We start from the raw sequence: 21,412 nt of genomic DNA, 5'->3' as shown, positions 1-21,412 counted from the left end.
GGGTCAAAACAAGGCAAAAGTCATTCAAGTCCAAAAACCAACAAATAAACCTAGGAATTGACCTTTGGATGATCTAAAGTGATGAACCACGTAGTAGAGATCAAGATACTGTGAGGGATCTATGTGCCAAATAACAGTTCATTCTAACACTGGGGTACATGGATCACGATCCATGACCCCCTATCAGGGATTTCATTAACGTAATCACGATTGGGTGATTACGTAAATAACTATAGTATTTACACAAAAAAATCACGTGATCACGTTAATTGTTAACGTGACTTTGATTTTGACGTGCAAAAACCTATAGAGCCGGTTAGCCCTCCGGGCCTTTTTATTTTCCCTGCAATCCCCGTCGAGCATCTTCATTTTTCCGGCGGGCCCGCTGGGAAAATGAAAAATCCCAGCATGAGTAATTATATATAGTAAATAGTGTGCTAACCCCGGTCTTTTAGCTAGGCAAATCCTTGGGGAGTGTATCCGAGTGCCGGGTATTGTCATCTCCTTGTGAATTGACCTAAGGTTACAGAGTCACAGGTCCTTTTTTTGGGCCGAACGTGATTCTTAATTCGGTAACCACTTCTAAAAAATTTGAATTCGTTTACCGACATAAAGGTACGAAACCAAAACAACTGAAAACTTGGAGAATCATGCTCATTGCGAAGAAGCCATTGGTCCAAATGAGGGCTGTAATTGGTTTTCGAAGATGAGCATATGTAAATGACGAGTCGATAGTCAAGGATTGGATGTCCTCTACTAGTGTACCGGACATATAAAGATCCTTGAAGTCTTGTATTTGAGTTGATTTTACAATATAAGAGCTATAATCCTTGATTTGGTTAAAATAGCTTTTATATATTGAATTGGTTGCATGGGTGGTCTACAATCTTATAATGGGTACAAGTAGTCCCCAATTGGGTGATTATATTGAAGATTTATTTGCGTTAGTTCATGCATTGGTTTATACAGAGAGTGCATTACGTATTACGATAGATTATTAGTGCATGAAATGACTAATCATATATTTTATTGCTTTCGTTTGTCTTTTTGTAGCATATGAAATTAGATGTGTCTTATTGTTTGCAAATCAAAGTGGACATATAAATAATCATTATAATAATAATTGCATAGAGAGATTCATAGCATTGTTATAATTATTACGCCATGTATAGACTCAAGCACCACATATTAGGGATCATTTTCTAGGTAGCGCTAAAAACAGTTGTAAGAAATGTGAACATTCTCAGGCACCTCCAGTTGCAAAGCGTTTGAGAGAAGAGCTCGCCAAAAAGAGTGGCAAGAGACGACAAATATATAGCTTTGTGCCTTCGAGTCAAGAGTTCCCAGAGCCAAATATTAACTCCATAGATCCTGTAGTGACGCCAACTAACCTTGGAGAACAACCTGCGCAAGGAGAGGAAATTCCAGGTAGTGCTCCTTTTAAACGTCACAATGAAGGTGGACTTTGTCAAATGCGTCAAAAATCATTACACCAAAGCTTTTGAGTGTAGTCTCTAGAAGAAGCACAAACAACACTCGCCAAAGCAATATTCTTTACTGGAAGTGCTTTGGTCATGGTAGACAACAATCATTGGAAGACTGCTTAGAAGAAAATCGGTGAGTTTGGTCCAAGATTTTCAGCTCCTACTTATCACACGATAAGAAATTTTTTCTTGGAAAAATGTTACTCGAAGTCAAAGAGCGTGTTGGCAAAATAATACTTGGGAATATTTTGCTTTCAGGATGTACGATTGTGAGTGATGGCTGGTCAAATGTTCAGAGAAGACCGCTGATCAATGTAATGCTTGTTTGTCCAAGGGGAGAAACGTTTATAAAGGCGATTGATATTTCTGGTGCAATTAAAAGTGGCAAATACATTTTTGAGGTCTTGATTAATGTAATTAAAGAAATTGGTGCTGAACATGTCGTTAAGTTGTGATGGAAAACACAAAGAATTGTAAAAATGCCAGTAAATTAATAAAGAAGTGCTTTCCACATATTTTTGCCAATGGTTGTAATACGCATAGCTTGAACTTGTGTTGAAAGATTGGTACACTAGCGAAGAAACCACATGGTTCACCAAAATAATTGATACAGCACGTCAGGTTGTGAAATTTATCTTGAAACGACAAAGAGTGCTCGATTTGTATAGGATGTGCATGTCAATGATGCCGAAACTTCCTGCTGAAACTCGGTTCTGCACACACTTTTATACCTTGGAATCACTTCTCTGTAATAAATGTGTTTTGATTGACACATTCAATTACGCGGCCTTTGATGAATGGCAGCTTGAGCAGAAAGAAACAGTGAAAGATAAAATTACATGTCTACATGGCAATGTAAACAAGGTTGCTTGGTGGAGGAGTGAAATGGATGCATACCATGTAATGATGCCCGTTATATTCACGATCCGTAATCTTGATCAAAGGGCACCAAACTTGGGCAAAGTGTGGATGATGTGGTGGTCATTCCAACAGAGTCTTGAAAATCTTGAAGAGCTGAAAGAGTTTGTAGTAGAAAAGGAGTGGCGATTACTATTCTTTGGCAAACAACGGAAAATTTTGGCTAAGTATTTTCATGCAAGGTGGAAGAGTGCTCATAGTCCGCTCCATAGCGTGGCTTACATGCTCGATCCAGAGTATTGGAATTTAGATCTGATGTCCAATACAGAGGTGGTAGGCAATTTCTATCACGTGGTCAACACGTTCTACTCCAACGTTCAGGACCGAATTGATTGCATCAAAGAAATGAGTGCATTTATATTAAAAGAAGGTCCTTTTGTGAATGATTTTGTACAAGTAATGGCAAAAGAGCAACCTGCATGGAAGTGGTGGATGATGAATGGTAGAGAGAATTACTCTTGCAATGAAAGTACATTCAAGTTCAGAGAGAAATTGGAGTATGTACAAGTATGTTTACAGCACTATTCGCAACAGACTATTAGCAGACAGAGCAGAGAAATTAGTGTATATGTATTGCAACGAAAAGATACTGAATCACATCGAAAGTGCTGGCTACGAAGAGGAAATGCCAACCTGGTTGTATGATTGTCAAAATGAAGATGAAGAAGATTTCAATGTTGGTGTATCTCAATGCACTGTAGACAAAATAAAAGAGAATTGGATAATAGATGTGGAGGTTGAATTACAAGGAGTACCACAACACTCAGACTTAGAACCAGATAACAACTCAACTAATTCAATATAGCTTGAGAGTAGAATGAGTAAATGTCAAAAACCATTGTAAAAGACCTTGTATTCAAATGTGTTTTGAGTAATTACAATGCTTCATATTCTCGATAGTACATAGTTTGTCGTGATATTACATAGTTTGTCGATCTCCATTTTGTTGCCCTGAAGCAGCATCTTGCTCATCAAACAGATTTCTAATTGTGCTAGGGGTATCTGAGTGTGCTTCCTTGAACCTATATTCGTTTGCCATGCCAAACATAGTATATATTCCTTGTGGAATATCTTGTGAACAGATTGCGCATCGGCTACTGTTTTGCATCAAACAAATAAGACAAACTAAATGATAATAGTGACCACATGTCAATGTATAGTACCCACTCCATCCATCAAAATTCTTGTAGAAAACTGGACATTGGGAAGATGAGGATGCATCTGAAGTAGACGAAGAGACCAAATCCGGATGCAAGACAAGGTGGCTGACGTGTCTCCCTTGTACATGTGTTGGATTCACTCGTTGTGTCAGGTTCTGAACGTCCTGACTTAAGCGGTGAATGATTTTCTCCATCCGGACTTGTAAGGGTTGCGGTGTCTGGGTGGCTATAGAAAGACGTGTTATTTTTTCATCTTTATCTGCCAACTGTGTCGTGTAAATATCCTTCTCTCTCTTTAACTGTAGGTCGGCGCCTTCCACTATCAATGCCAGCTCATCTCGGGTGAAAGTGACACAACTCTCCCTTAAATCATGAGTGGCAACAGTTGTCTCCTTTGACGAGAAGTCTACTGGTTGTTGTTGCACAAAGAGAACATATAAATTTTTTGCAAAATATAGCGCACAATGTGCATTGTGCAGGGGATGGCCATAAACCTCCAAATAAATCCTCTCAGCGTTATCTTTGATACCATCATGGTTGCACTTCAAAACCTTCCACCTTCCTTTCTTGATCTCTGCGTCCTCACATGGCCATATTGTCTTGATCATGTCCTTTGTCACTTCTTTATTGATCTCTTTCCACTGCATATGGTTTGGATTTTCCCACTTTGAGAGTCGGCAAGCAGTACACGTCGCTTGTTGTGCTGGCATGCCGTGTGCCAGAGACTTCATGCACTGAAATGCATTAACAGCCGCTTGTTGTTGATCATCAGGCAATGATTGGGTGCCAATATCTTGTTCTTGATCGGCCATTTTCTCTTAGAGCTGCAGTCAACAGAGTGGCAAATATTCAATATCATTGGAAAATATATATTCTCACTCATTGGGACACTGTGCGGAATCCGCTAAATCAAACCACAACAAATGCGACTAATTGAACCACAATGCAAATTTGAAATATTGACAGTTAAATGACAAATTTGAAATGACTAAAGATAATTGACTCAATTAGGTGAACCACTTCAAACCAGATAATACACTTCAATTAAAAAAAGAATACACTTGACAAGACATGTATATCATAGAAATGTTAAATCGAATAAAATGATGGTGCCAGTTCAACAAGTGGACGTTGGACAGGGTTAGGTTCTGTCTTTAAATGTTCTTTGAAAAATATCAACACGTCAGAAGCATTTCTTCTTTGGTCCTGCTCTTTTAACTTCATCCAACAATCTACTTTAATTCGAATAGCCCTCATAACATCTTCGTCCGGGCGGTGAAAAACTTCTTCTGGAAAATAAAATTTTCTGGCTGTACTCCAAAAATCTTCCAGCATGTTGAATAGGTAGCCCAATGCATAAATGTCGCTCGCTTTTGTGTATGCATCTGTGCACCGTAGATCGTATAGTTCGGGAGCAATCTACGGTCGCTTAGCCATCTCGACATTCCTTGCTCTCTATGCATTCAACACTGCTTCGTCCGACTGTGCGCTTGGAGACAGATAATTATTTGCTACGCGCTTAGCAGGTGTTCTCAGCATCATACCCCAATCAATGATACCGACGCGGGGTTTATTGGCACGAGTAAAGTCCAACATTACGTTGAACGGGTGCAGGTCACTATGCACTATACCGACCGAGTGGGCAGCCGCAACGCCGTCGATTAAGGCATGACAAATTGTCGACATTTGCTCGACCACTGCTTTGATCCGCACTGTGTCTATCTCGCTTACATGTTTGTTTGCTACAGGCAATGACCTCCAGCCGTGTTATAGCCTATGCATGTGTCGTCTGAACAATCCGTGAGCGAATGGTAAGTGGCACATCATGTCACTTACCATTGTCGCTTACCGTGTTATAGCCTATGCATGTGTCGTCTGAACAATCCGTGAGCGAATGGTAAGCGGCACATCATGTCGCCCACAGTACCCCCATTGTAGTATGGGAATATCGTGATCCAAGGAGCTTCTGTAGTAAACCCAATGCACCTTACAATGGAGGGGTGAAGCGTTTGCATTCCTTGGTCTCTCTGAAAGCTGTCAAATTTCGCCTCACTCCCTCCCTTGTAACATTTTCCCAAAGTAATGTGGTCTGGAAAAAATGAGATGCCTTTGATGGTGTACAATGTGCACACACCGAAGGAGCTTGCTCCAATCCTCATACCTTCTACCAAGGCTTCTTGAGGGATGCCGACAAGATGAGTGTACTTTGCATTCAAAGCAGTGCGCATGATTGTGCCGGTGCCGCTGGCATCGGATCGACCTCCCAAAGCTGCTTGCGCATCTTGGGTCATCTTCAATCTCTTGGGTAAGGATGCTTGGTCCTGCTCTTTCACACGCTTCATCTTTACCTTCTGTTCTTCCCACAATTTATCCCAGAGCTCTAATTTTGACACATCGCAAGCAAGTGGGATGTCTTCCTTTAAGTCTCTGCAACATACTTTCATATTGCCCAACACTGTCCTGACCTTGTGGTGAGGGTCGAATTCTCGTATCCTAGCTGGACTCAACAACTTGTATTGGCCTTCAAGTCGCAACCTACGCTCTGTGTTCTCCGATATAGCGCTAGTGATGTCTTTGATGTAGACATCGCTTTCACTAATCTGCTGTATGCGATCAGTTGCACATGATGAGATTGCCAAAATGCATTCTTTAGAATGGAACACATAATACATTTCTTTTGATCTGGCGTCATATTTGCACTGGACAATACAAAAACAACATATCAAATACAAATTCATGGTTGCGAATGACACTAACACTATCTCAGCTAAACTCTTAACCACCACTTGAAGACTTTAACAAATGTGCAAGGAAATATTGATAAAAATTGAATATAATTTTTACTTAAAATTGCAATCTGTTACACGTGTAAAAAGTAGTTCAAACAAGTGGTTTATAAGAACTTAATTGAGATCAAACAATACATGTTAACGGTCTTTAACATTTCAACATATATTGAATTTTTAACTTATATTTTTCTCTGTGCGCACATACTAATTCAAACAAAGCACACACCGACTTAAAATCTTCAAAAACATTTAAAACATTGAAAGTATACAAATTAGACTAGCAAATTGTGCTCACACACTTTTTTACAAAGAATTTATGTAAATGTAGCAATCAAAAAGCGATGATAATTGATGCTCTTTAAAAAGATACAAAAGAATGTTTAACATGCAAATTGTGTGCATTTAGATTTTCTGCAGAGAATTTATGTAAATGAAGCATTAAAAATAGCGATAATGCTTGAGAGTCCTTTAAAAAGATTAAAATCCAATATTAAACATGCAATCTGTGTGCAAATACTTTTTTACATGTAATTTATATAAATGGAACATTTAAAATAGCGATGATTAATGAATAAAGCATTCTATATAAATGAAACATTTAAAATAGCGATGATTGATGAATAAAGTATTCTATATAAATGGAACATTTAAATTAGCGATGAATAGTGAATAAAGTATTCTATATAAATGAAACATTTAAAATAGCGATGATTGATGAATAAAGTATTCTTTTGAATATGATTAGCTAGTATATAATTTCAAATGGATAGTTAAAAACAACAAAATCAAACAATTCATACATTTTGTATATGAAATACTCTTCACAGCCACGTTACCGACCAAGTATTTCATATACTTAATGCTTAAAATTAAATGTACATGCACATACAAATTATATGACATTCGTACGGTCGAGTTAACGACCTGAATGCCACATTTATGCAGAAACATATGCTTCTAACAAACGACACTCTATTATCCGCGTTACCGATTGAGTGCTGCCTGAATCTAAGGAAAAACAATGGCCTACATACGAACATCATATAGCCGCGTTACCGACCGATGCCCATATGTTTTTTGAGAAAGGGGAAAGGAAGTTGACTTACCATAAGGATACTAGGTTCATCGCGTTACCGACGTAGTACCGAGACAGTAAGAAAATACTTACCACAAGGACATCATCTTTCCCACGTCATCGAGGTGATGCCCCTGTGATAAGCATTGTTTCGTAAAATAGCTTACACACACACTCCCATTGTGTGTTAAGGTATCTTATTACTGCCGCGCATTACAACAAAAGGCATGCTACCACACAATCCACACACACATTAGGAGAAATATGAACGTTGCATGGGCCTCGTAAGGAATCTTAATTTTTAGGGATTAAGGCTAATGCTGTGTGGGGTTAAGGGGGCAAGGGCATTGAAGAAGGTAGTTTTGAGTAGGCTTTTCTAGCCTTTTTTTTAGACAAATGTAGGATGTAGACCTAAGGGGTTACTTTCTCTCTCTAGACTTTTTTAAAGCGAAGGAAGCATAAGGGTGTGACCACATCAGCAAAAACGTGGGTCACTAAGAGTCAAAATTTGACTTTCTAAAAAAAATTCATTTTTAATTATTTTTTACTTAAAACTCCCTCCCAACATATATACATATCCAAAAATCATTTTTTGACCCATTTTTTAATCCACAAGCTTAGAAAGTCTATTTTTTCAAAAATCTTTTCCCCCAAAAAGTAAAAAACACTTTGTTCTCTCCTCCTCCTCCCTCCTCCCTCCTCTCTCCCTCTCCTCTCCCTCCCTGCCCCTACCTTCCTCCTCCTCCCCAATCTCTCTCCCCTCCCCCCTCCCTCCTTCTCTCCTCCCATCTTCCTCAACCTCCCTACCCCTTCCCCTCTATCTTTTCATCATTTGCTTCCTCACGCAACAGATTCCATGGTGCTCACAGACATCACAAATGGTTTGCTTCCACCACCACGTACTCCGCACACCAAAATCATACATATTCACTTACCCACGGCATTTGCACCGAAGACCGCTAGTGAGGGTGATCAAAGGTCATCATAAAAATGTCGCACCACTTGTGAAACCAATGTTGACATTTGGGTGGATGGCCATTTGTACCCTTACAATCCTATACGCCACTTCCATCCATCATTTAATAGCCTTTCCACATTTCTTCAATTTCCTGGGAGGGGAGAAGCAGGCTTGTTAGGCTATTGCAAGCGGTTGTGTATGGGTGCATGTGCTTCTTTTCATATGTGGATGCACAAATGTCAAGCTCTTCACCTCAAGACGATGACATTACAAGAGAGTGTTGCCTCTTCGGAGAGGGTGGTTAAAACTCTTGAACAACAAATGCAAGAAAAGGAGTTCCACATCCAAAAGCTTACCAACACCATCACATACTTGAAAGAAACACCCCTTGATGCAAGGGAACTCAAACGCACGTATTCATCCCTTGAAATTGTTGCACATTCGAGAGGAGCACGCAAACGATGAGTTATAGCCACAAGGTGATTTGGTCTTTACTTGCATGATGTATTCTTACTTCACACTATTTCCTAACATTTATTTTTATTTGTTGCTAGAAACTTCATCCAGGAGGCATGCGATGGAACAATCCAAGATGATCGAGTCAACCTTCTCACTAGTTGTCTCAATACCCAGGATGTGATTTCTATCTTACAATCACCTGGAGGTAAGCACATTAAGGATGCAGTCACCAAGGACCTTATACGTAAATTGAAAAATGTGGTTAGTGATGATGACGTGCAACAAGCTTGTGATGAGGCTAGAATCAACACCAAAGCCTATCAGGCTATTTTCCAACTCCTAAAGGATGCCCTCAAAGAGCATGGCATTGTGGAAAACCTATTTTCAGTTCCTACAAGGTCAACCTCGCAAAGAAGGCCCCAAACGAAGATGTGTTCTCCTGCATTGGGAGATATCTACACATTGAGGACACAATGCCAACTTCCCTTTATGCTTCGTGCGCAACAAAGACGAGGGGAAAAGGTAAGAAACAATCCATAAGACCTTTGGAGAAGCGCTTTCCTTACACAATGTGGAACAATATTTTTGTGGATCTTAGAAGACTTCAACAAGCCATGCTTAGATTTTACGAGTTACCTGAAGAAGGTGACACACTTTACTTTTTTCTTTGGTATTGTTCTTATCATAGACTCTGAAGTTTAAGGTCTTGGCACTATTTATTTTGTAGTGCTTGACACAAAGGTCGCTTTTGTGTTGAAACTCGATGAGTGTCAAATAGTGAAAGGCCGAAGGCTAGAGAGGCTAAGTGTCACTCTAATGAACGAGGCTCTTCTGCAAACCAAGCTAAGGGATTCAGTCGAGCCATCTCCCACCCCATCTTTTAGCATGCAATTAGAGAAAGACATTTGGTGGTTGGGTGCTATTGAGGTGCCCAAAGAGACCAATTGAGTAATTTCATGGATTTTTGAGAGAACTCCATGGATCACAGAAGTAATACACTCCCAAATTGCAGGTCAGAAGTTGGAGATTGAGGGTTTTGGTAGTTATGATGTGGAGTGTCACTTAGGTGGGGATTTGAAGACCATAAAGTGTTTGCTTGGCTGCAAACAAGGGGCTTCTTCTCTCATGCCTTGTCCATTTTTCACTCGAGGGTACAAACCTAATGGACAAAAATCACATAAGAGCACTGCAAAGTTCGGTTCCATGCTTCCATGGCAAGGGCATGGAGAACAAGGGTTAGATTGTCATGATGTCGGAGATGAAGGTAGAGAATGGGAAGCATCTATTCTGAGATGTCCCATGCTCAATGCCCCAGACCGTGATCAAAAGGACCACGCTTGGAATCCAATCTTTCCATTTCCTCTATCGAATGTACATTTTTGTACATTACACGCATACATGCGCATTTTTGATAGGCTATTGAAGCTCCACATTGACTATGCTTTCACAATGAAACCATTGGAAAAGTCCCATGAAGCGATCGAAAGAGTGGAGGAACTTTTGAATTTCATTGGTTGTCACGGTGGAAATGTGTCTATCGTTGCTGCAAAGAACACAAAAGAGGCCCATGAAATTGCTCAACAAGTGTCAATGAGTGGACAAAAAGCTAGACACTTTTTGAAATAAGTTTCCCAAGGAAAGCCAAGTCGATATGATGCTCAAAACAGCTCCAACCAGTAGGCAGGTAACCTTTGGGAGCTTTGGAAGGAGTTATGCAAAGCTACTACTGACAATGATTCAAATGGCGAGCTTGCAAACAACCGCAAGCAAGTTTGGGCACATTTTGATAAAATGGTCAAGCTTATGGGCCTTAACAGCACAACATAAGAACAATGCCAATCATTTCAAGAAGCCTTGGTGGATTTTACCAAGGTCTTCACCCTTTCTTAGGGTGAAAATAACATCACACATTACATGGTAAGCCATTTTACGTGGTGTATTTATTACAAGGGATTGTTTTTATTAAATAATGTGGATCGTTTGTTCATATGAACAACATATTTTGTTTGCGCATGGTGCATTTTTTATGTACAAGTATGGATCGCTTGAAATTTTTAGGACTCAAGGCATGGAGAAGTCCCATTATCGAGCAAGGGGAGTGTACTTCAAAAATACTCGACATGGTGGTGGAATGGTGCAATCCAATTATTTGGAGGAGATGTTCAACTGGTTTTTTCGCACAACATTTGCTTGTAAGCTCACAATGGAGCGTGCGTGACAATCCAAGATTGCTATTGAAGTGCAGAAATGGAGTCTTCAAGAGCATAGCAACAAGTGGCAAATGTCGCAAGGACCCACTAAGCATGCTGCATGGCGACGATGCAGAGTGCGACAAGGATCAAAGTGGATACTACACAAGTCACTAAACATGAACGCAGGGTCCAACTCTTAACGACATATTTATTTTAAAAATAATAATTTTTTTTTGTCCAAAGCCCGTCCGCTTGCCACCCATCCTTGCAGCAAAATCATCAAGCTCCACGACGTCCTGTCATAAACCAATGAAGGTTGAGAAAAAAGACAATGAAGGATAAAATAGTAACATGAAAATTAGGATACAGTTACCTCCTGCTCCTTGTCATCGTCCTCCCTGTTTCCCTTTGCATCCAAGTCAATGCTCCCATGCACCGTAGCTACAAGCTTTGGATCATCAGATGGGAGGTTGCATAATGGCATAGGCATCCTAGCGGCCTCAACTTTGTCTTGCGTGGCTTGGAATTCTTCCTCAGCCATGTGCAACTGCTCTGCTACCACGACCTCCGCACATACAACTGTAATAGTGTCAGCAACAGAGTCCCCAACTGGCAAGAGCTTTCTTTCTAGGGCATCTGGCGTATTGTTTAAGGTACATTTGGTGTTGTTGCATAGCACTCTCAAGCATTCATCCATGTGCAGGCCAAATGATTTCTCCAAATCATGCATAAACACATACTCCTCCCCATACACTACCACTGAGGAGAAGCGGTTGATTTCTACATCTGGGATAGACACATCCATCTCACTGGTAGTGGCACTGGAGTGTCACTAGGGCCAGCCACAACTATTGATTTCTCAACCACTCCCTCGAGTCCCCTGGGGTACTCGAGCCGGAGTGTCTTTCCTTCCACTGCAAGGTTCATGGGGATAACCTCCTGCTCCTTGGTGTCCTTGATAAAGGACCCAACCTGAAGGTGTGGTAAGCAGAGCTCCTCCAAATCAGGTTCCTCACTCACCAAGAAGATAAATGTTGCGAGCCGAGAAAAGTACTCCACCCCCAACTTGCGCTTCTTGAGCGCTGACACCCCTGGGGCTTGCTCATCCAAGAAATGGCCTGCATCGGTGGCAATTTCTTGGAATCATTACAACCTCTTGGAGAATGGGCAATCACCTTTGTGTATATAGCGCAAAAGATTGCAAGGCACCCAGATCCCTGCATGTGGGGAGATAGATACAGAATATTTTACGATGTGCTCCTCCATGAACTCAAAAATCTCGGCAAATGCATCCATGTGAAGGGAAATTGTGGCGTCAAGGTCAGGGAGACGAGTAAAAAAGGTGTGGAGGTCCAACTTCCCTTTGTATTTGGTGTCCTCGAGGAAGAGGATGAAGCGTGACAAAGGGGTGGATGTGGGTGCAGATGCAGAGGCTGTGGGAGCATCCATGTCTAGCCTGGGGTGTAGATAGAGAGTGGAGGAGCTCAAGAGTTGCAAAAGTGAAAATAGTGAATGAGTTAGGCGGCCCCCCTTTTATAATGGACCCTTTTTTAAAGACATTAAAAAAAGGCACTTTCACCAAAAAATGATTTCTAATCTCAATGCGAAAAATTATATTCAAAGACATGATTTGACAAAGCAAATCATGTTGATTACATCGGGGATCGTTTTGAAAATTGCAAGAGTTACAAAGTTATAAGATCGATAGCATAGTTCCATCCATCTCCCAGCCCTCCTCGACCTTCAATTTGTCTTCCATTCTCTCCCCAATCTGTAGGACATTCATTACAATAAGAATCCAATGATCAACAAACCATGATGTATTGAAAATGTGGTGGAAGGATTCTCACCTTATGACCTTCTAAACGAAATTGTGCTTGTTGAAGGGCCTCAAAACCCATAATAAACCAAATGTTCTCGCACATTACTGAGAGTCCAATGCTTGTTCACTTGGACTGTCTCCAAAGCATCGTTGGGCATCTTCACTGCAATGTCAAAGCTTGCAATAGCGCCGTCTACACTCTGTAAGGGAGTCCACACTCCAAGCTTGCACATCCAATGATCATAGTGAAATCTTATGTACAAGGAGGTGCGGGATTTCAAATAGCGCATTCCAATACCTGAAGCTCCAACCTTACAACGGTACCAGTCCCCGTTGTGCATGCCCTCCACAAAACCCCCGTCCTCTTCTAAAAGCCTTCCTAATTCCTCATAATGCACATCTTTACATACAAGCATTTTGGTAGTCTCCACAAATCCAAACTCTTTAAAAATGTGCACAAAACAATGAATAGGCAAACACCAACTCAAGCCCATAGACCTAGAAGCTTGAGAGTATTTCAAAGAGTTTTGGACATCTATTATCATCTTTTGCTTGAAAGATGCTACCGATCACAAATTTGGCATCGGCCATTCCATACTTAATAAGGAAGTTACTTTGATGGGTTCAAGCGTTCTAAACGCTTGTGTAGAAGTAGGCACAATATAGGAGTGAGAATAGAAGAAAATCCTTCTTTGTACTAGTTTGGTTGGGCAAAGATGTGGGAACATTATTGCTCCAATATCCGCATGTATAGCATTGAATGTGCCGGAGAGACTATGTAGTGGCTGCTCCTCCACCAACGTGGATGGAAATATGACTATAAATGCATGATAAATCTTAAGTATGAATCCATAATAACATTACATTGTGATTTCACACCTAGCTTTGTATTCTCAAAAAGTGTACTTACAATGTGTTGGAAATCGAGGTGGTTGTTGCATTTGCATGGTTGACATTGAGAAAACATGTTGCACAATGGATACGGTCCCCTTGTCTTTGCGGTTCTTGAAGCCAAGGAGCTTTCCTTTCCAATGAAGATCCAAGTTTTCACGATTTCGCACACAATGAGGGCCAATAGCAGATGGTTTCATGTATACCCAAGCACCTTTGGTGAACTCTTGTGGCACCCACTCATCATCTATACCTCTATGAGGGCCAATAGCAGATGGTTGCATGTATACCCAAGCACCTTTGGTGAACTCTTGTGGCATCCACTCATCATCAATACCTCTAGTGTTGTGGTATGCAAGTGCTGTGACCTCACCCTTTGGCCGCCTTTGCGAAGTAGAGTTGGCCATGGTTGAGCAAAGAAAATTAGGAGGAGGAGCAGGACCTTGCTTGTTGCTACAATGTAGGTGGGATAAAGTGATCGGAGAAGGTGGTTAACCCTTGTGGCAATGGGAGGAGAAGGTGGATAACCCTTGCTTGGTGTGGCAATGGAAGGTGGTAGGGGAGGAGAGAGGAGCTTCCTTGCTGCAGCAATGGAGATGGTGTAGAGAGAGAGAGTATTGGAGTAGAGGATGAGTGTGATGGTTGCAACCAATGAGGGGTTGGAAAAGGGGTTCTAGAGAGAGAAAATAACTTTTTGCCTAAGGACTACTTTTGGGGGAGCTCTGGATAGTAAAAAAGGATTTTTCAAAAGTTTTTTTTAAAATTTGAATTTTAGGGTTTTTGGGTGCACGTTTTGACTTTTTTAGGTCAAAAAATGCTTTTTTGACCGTAAAATAGATTTAGGGGGGTTTTAAGAAGATAAAATTTGAGTTTTGAAAATTTTGAAAATTTTCAAATTTTTGGGATTTTTTCATAACCGGATCAAAAAGGAGGGAAGTTGGAGGTTCCATATGGCCCACCCCTCCCCCTAAACCCCCCCCCCCCCCCACCTTCTCACTAGGTAAGAGCCCATTTAAGAAGTGTAAGACTACTTTGTCCCCCTACAATTTTGACGGCATAGAGTGTGTCCACCACCCTCTTCTCATTGGCTGGCCTCTAATTAACGATCTTACACCTACATGGATGAGGGATCCAAAAGTGTGATTTTCAAGGAGGAAACCAAAATTGGAGCGAGATCATCACAAAAAACATCAAACGCGAAACATTTGCACCTACAGTACCACTTAGAAAATGAATAAGGTGTCAAAATTTACAAAGATGGTATGGATCATTAATGTGTGAAAGTAGAAGAGAGACCTAGTGAGCTCAAGCTCATAGTACCTGTAGATTATAGTGGCGATTGATACTTTGATGAAGAAGGAAACATGTATTTACTTGTGCACAATCCCTTTATTGTGGACAAGTGGGGATTTATAGGCACAAAGGAAAAAGTCAATGTCAAGCCTGAGGAAAAACCGTCGAGGCTAGACATTCCTAGTGCAAAGCTCAAGTAAGTGAATGTGGCTACTTTAGTCAACACTGAAACATGCATGTGGGACTCTATAAGTATGATAATGGAGAGTAGATGCTCTATTACACATGTGATGAACCCAATCTAAGAGAGTTTACGGAGCAAAAATGCTTATATGTGTTCATGTAAGAAGTGGAGAGAGATATTGAGTTGATCATGCTTGACTAATATGGTCAGAGATACCCAACAATAAGCCGCAAGGAGTTTAAGGGATATATGTACTTTGGGGGACCACTCCACCAGTACAATGTCACCCCCAACACACACAGATTGTCACCAAAAACTACGAGAGTGACTCCGTCGAGAACAAGTGGAAGAATCATTTAGTTGATCACATTTTTATGAGCCAAGACAGATGGGATCTTTGAGTTCAAGGATTTGTATGTCCACACATTGAGGTAGTGATATTTTGATATTCTAGACATGATTTTTAGCCAAGGGTGCCTGATGCTAGAACGGAAGGAAGAGGCATGCAACCTGAGGAGAGAGTAACTGAATGAACTCCTGTAGAGCACCTATCAGTGGGTATGAGATGAGAGATGTTATGGTTGGAGAGCCTAGAATGATGAGATAGTAGCAAAAACACAAAGAATGTGACCTTCTCAAGTGGCAAAGTGTGTGCCCAAAAAATATAGCGGATTGAGACATCCATATGCACATGTTTCCATATTTAAGCAGGTTGTAAGAGCAAAAAATGTGGTGAATTTCCATACACAGTACGAAGGATTTTGTTTGACATTGGAAGGAATGATGTTGACTTGGTTCCAACCACAAACGAGATTTTCTAAACATTGATCATCTCTTACGAGAGTTTACCGAGGAATTCTCCAAACAAGGAATCAAGCACAACATGGTTTCTAAAAACTATGCCTTTAAGCAAGATGAGAACAAAAAGATGAAGGAAGCGTTGTATCTAGTCGGAAATTGCAAGACTTATGTAGAGGTAATGGAAGATGTAGATGCACACATAGCAGTGCCTCTTCTACAACCATCAAGTTAGCTACAAAACATAGTTCTCTTGCTTCAGTCACACAAAGCGTGGATCAAGTGGTCAAATAAGTGATCCGTAGAATGAACCAAATGTACAAATAGAATCCCAATCTGAGACCGCATGTGCCACAAGCAGCAAATGCTCCAAGAGTGTTGAAGTGGTGTGTCATTGAGCAAAAATACACCAATTATGATATGAATGAATGCTTCTACAACCAAAATTATGTGAGGGAAAGGCCGTATAGACCTCTAGCGGTGCAACAATTGCCACCACCTCCAAGGTACCAAATTGGCTTACCATAAGGTAGACAATATACCATATGGTAATTCTATGGAAAACCATATGGTATATTATATGATTAGCCATATGGTATACTATCTGGTTAACTATAAAGAGAGAGAGAGAGAGAGAGAGAGAGAGACCAAAGCTATCAATTTGCAAAACAAGGCTTAGCTTCACCTAAGCTATGGCATAGGATTCTTTTCTTCCCTCTTCCTCCTAAGCCCCCTATGTGGACAGGATGCACGCTCCCCACTTTCTAGCCCCTCTATCATTTCATGATCAAAACAATGTGCCAGCAAATGTGTGGGATATCAACAACCCTTTCCCTCACACAGCGTCAGCATCCATGACATTACCCCCTCCTCTAGCGACGAGTTCCACGAGGAGCAGTGGTGTTCCTTGAGTTGGGCTTCCATGGATGTTGTTGATGGAACTCTTGGACTTTGAGAGATGCATGCTGTAGATTGTGTGCTAGTTCCCAGGTTCATTCACTAACATCATAGCCTTTTCAATGCACCAGGTACTGTAACCTGCCATGCAAAACTCAAGAATCCAGGAATTTCTCGACCTCATATTTGTCATGTCCTTGAATCTCCACCGGAGGAGGTGGTTGTAGGGCTCTTCCTGGGATCTTAGATATATGACAAGGTTCTAGGACTGAGACATGAAGGAGCGGATGTATTTTCATGGATGAGGGCAATCGGAGTCAATAGGTGACTGGATTGACTTGACGGATAATTTTAAACGGGCCAAGCCTTCGATAATCAAGCTTTTGACAGGGACGAGATGAACGCAGATCACGTTGGAGGAGCCACACTTTATCCCCTTCTTTGTATTTTGGATGTTGCATGCGATGGAGATCTGCACTTTCCTTATACTTGGATTGAGCTTCTTTGATATGAATTGTAAGTTCTTTGTGAATTGCAGACAATTGTTGTGTAAGATGAATAGCAGCTAGATTCTTGACTTGATAGTGTCTGTGGATATCCTATTTGGGATGTTGACCATAATTAGCAAAGAATGGAGTGTGACGGGTGGAGGTATGAAAACTGTTATTATAGGAGAATTCTGCTAGCGGTAGGAGCTCGACCCAATTATCCTGATGATAATTGATAGTACAGTGGAGACACTGTTCCAAAACTTGATTTACTCTCTCTGTTTGTCCATCACTTTGTGGGTGATTGGCTGAGGAGAGGTTGATTTGTACTCGGAGTAGCTTGAATAAGCTTTTCCAAAAGCTAGAGACGATTTGTGGGCCTCGATTAGAAACTATGTCATCCAGTAATCCGTGATAATGATAGATATGTTGTAGAAAGAGTTTGGCCATACCTTCATTGGTGATGGTTTTGGTGGTTGGAATGAAGTGTGCCATTTTTGTAAACCGATCCACGACTACTAAAATGGAGTCAAATCCTTGTGACAAGGGTAGCTCTACCATGAAATCCATGGAGATGGATGACCAAGGTTTGGTTGGAATGGGCAAGGGATGGAGTAACCCATGAGGACGATGACGAGGCGCCTTTGATCTATTGCAAGTGTCACAAGTGCCTACATACTCCTTGACAAGCTTCCACATTTGAGGCCACCAAAAGTCATGGGAGAGAAGCTCAATTGTCTTATTAACCCCAAAATGCCCTGCTGATGGAAGATCATGCGGTTGCTGAAGTACCTCCAAGCGTGTTGGTCTTGGCGGAATATAGAGAAGACCCTTATAGTAAATTAGTCCATCAATTTCTTGAAAGTCCTTAATAACCTCTTGTCCTTGTAGTTGTTGTCTAATATTCTGAGCAAGTGGGTCTTTGGCAATTTGCGTCTTCACCTTAGAAAGAAAAGTAGAATCTTTAGGAGCTTGGCTCATGGTGGCGTTTAGCTTAAGCTGCTCAGGTTTCAAAATCATTGACTTTTGTTGATCAAATGCTGCGTCACCTTCTCTAGGTGCAAGGTAGGGTCTTCTTGATAAGGCATTTGGCTTAGCTTGTTGACGGCCAGGTCTATAAGAGATAAGAAAATCAAACCTTGATAAGATACCACTCCACCTGGCTTGGCGACGATTCAAGACGTGGGATGTCATGAAGTATTCCAAATTCTTGTGATCTGTATAGACAATGATCTTATGAGGAGCTCCTTCAAGTAGGTGACGCCAAGTGTCGAAGGAGTCGATGATTGCTAAGAGCTCTTTGTCATGGATTTCATAATTGATTTCTGCGCCAAGGGAAAAATCTGAAGCGTTGGTTTCTAGGATGAAAGGCTTTGTAGGATCTGCGTGAATTAGAATGGATGCGGTCGTGAAAGCGTGCTTGAGAGTATGAAATTCTTTCCCGGCCTCTGAGTCCCAGACAAACTTATTATGGACTGTCAACCTTGTGAGTGTTGTAACCACCTTGGAGTATCCCTGTATAAAGATACGATAAAAATTTGCAAATCCGAGGAAACATTGAACATCTCTTACCGAGGTGGGTGTATCCCAATCAAGGATGGTTTGAACCTTCTTTGGATCCATGGAGATTCCCTTTTCAAAAATTACATAACCAAGAAATTCCACCTTAGATTGATGAAAGGAGCACTTCTCCATCTTTGCATATAACCCTGATGCACGAAGCTTTTCAAGCACTAATTTTACATGGTGCTCATGCTCTTCTTGATCCTTGGAAAATATCAAGATATCATCCAAATATATTACCACATTATAATCCAAATACTCTCGAAAGATATCGTTCATTAAATGTTGAAAAACAGCTGGGGCATTTGTGAGACCAAATGGCATGACGGTATATTCAAAGTGGCCATACCTTGTCCGAAAGGCTGTATTCCATTCATCACCTTCTTTGATTCTGACTAGGTTGTAAGCACCACAAAGATCTATTTTTGTAAATATTCTTGCCTTGCCAAGGTGCTCAAGAAGCTCTAAGATCAAGGGAAGAGGATAGCAATTCTTGACGGTGATCTTTTTTAGGCCCCTATAATCCACGCACATCCAGAGAATTCTGTCCTTTTTTACAAAGAGTATTGGAGCTCCTGCTGGGGACTTTGAATGCCGTATGAACCCCTTAGCAAGATTCTCATCAATATTTTTCCATAATTCTACCAATTCATCTTGAGATAGCTTGTATATTGGGCCAAAAGGGGGTTGGGTTCCCTCCTGAAGCTCTATAGCACAATCATAGGGTCGATGCTCCGGTAAGAGGTCTGCATTCTTCTTTTCAAAAACATCATTGTAATCTTAATATTGATGTGGCAATGCCTCCACGATTTTTGTTGACGTGTCGGTTGGTGTTGCAAATATCAGGAAAGTTGGATACTTTTTGGATGCACGCATGAAGACCTTGGCTCCAAGATATATAGGCCTATTATACCTTCCCATCTTCTTTTGGACTTTTCATGGTTCAATTTTCCGAGCCCTGCAATCGATGTCAGGATTATGTAACTCAAGCCATGGTATCCCAATAACAATTGGACTTCTTGGGCTTTGTATAATATCGAGCGCTATTTTTGAAACATGCTTACAACCTAGTCAGAATCAAAGAAGGTGATGAATGGAAGACAGCCTTTTGGACAAGGTATGGCCACTTTGAATATACCATCATGCCATTTGGTCTCACAAATGCCCTAGTTGTTTTTCAACATTTAATGAACGATATCTTTTGGGAGTATTTAGATTATTTTGTGGTAATATATTTGGATGATATCTTGATATTTTCCAAGGATCAAGAAGAGCATGAGCACCATGTACGATTAGTGCTTGAAAAGCTTCGTTCATCAGGGTTATATGCAAAGTTGGAGAAGTGCTCTTTTCATCAATCTAAGGTGGACTTTCTTGGTTATGTAATTTTTGAAAAGGGAATCTCCATGGATCCAAAGAAGGTTCAAACCATCCTTGATTGGGAGACACCCACCTCGATAAGAGATGTCCAATGTTTCCTCGGATTTGCAAATTTTAATCGTATCCTTATACAGGGATACTCCAAGGTGGTTACAACACTCACAAGGTTGACATGCCATAATAAGTTTTTCTGGGACTCAGAGGCCGCGAAAGCATTTCAGACTCTCAAGCACGCTTTCACGATCACATCCATTCTAATTCACGCAGATCCTACAAAGCCTTTCATCCTAGAAACCAACGCTTCAGATTTTTCCCTTGGCGCTATTCTATCCCAAGTAGGAGAGGATGGTCGAGTACATCCAGTGGCTTTTCATTCCCGCAAGTTCTCAGCTACAGAAATCAATTATGAAATCCATGACAAAGAGCTCTTAGCAATCATCGACTCCTTCGACACTTGGCGTCACCTACTTGAAGGAGCTCCTCATAAGATCATTGTCTATACAGATCACAAGAATTTGAAATACTTCATGACATCCCGCGTCTTGAATCGTCGCCAAGCCAGGTGGAGTGGTATCTTATCAAGGTTTGATTTTCTTATCTCTTATAGACCTGGCCGTCAACAAGCTAAGCCAAATGCCTTATCAAGAAGACCCTACCTTGCACCTAGAGAAGGCGATGCAGCATTTGATCAACAAAAGTCAATGATTTTGAAACCTGAGCAGCTTAAGCTAAACGCCACCATGAGCCAAGCTCCTAAAGATTCTACTTTTCTTTCTAAGGTGAAGACGCAAATTGCCAAAGACCCACTTTCTTAGAATATTAGACAACAACTACAAGGACAAGAGGTTATTAAGGACTTTCAAGAAATTGATGGACTAATTTACTATAAGGGTCTTCTCTATATTCCGCCAAGACCAACACGCTTGGAGGTACTTCAGCAACGGCATGATCTTCCATCAGCAGGACATTTTTGGGTTAATAAGACAATTGAGCTTCTCTCCCGTGACTTTTGGTGGCCTCAACTGTGGAAGCTTGTCAAGGAGTATGTAGGCACTTGTGAC

The 21,412-nt window shown here is 41.0% G+C and overlaps 1 pseudogene; it reads right to left on the bottom strand.

Annotated features, from left to right (window-relative positions):
* Positions 1-16,895: 16,895 nt before the first annotated feature.
* On the bottom strand, positions 16,896-18,107 carry LOC147455146 (uncharacterized; annotated as a pseudogene).
* Between the last annotated feature and the right edge of the window lie 3,305 nt (positions 18,108-21,412).

Source organism: Adiantum capillus-veneris, chromosome 6 (assembly GCF_014529385.1).
Source record: "Adiantum capillus-veneris isolate H3 chromosome 6, ASM1452938v2, whole genome shotgun sequence".
NCBI lineage: Eukaryota > Viridiplantae > Streptophyta > Polypodiopsida > Polypodiales > Pteridaceae > Adiantum > Adiantum capillus-veneris.
Note: the sequence above shows the minus strand (reverse complement) of the source record. Positions and strands in the feature narration are given on the sequence as shown.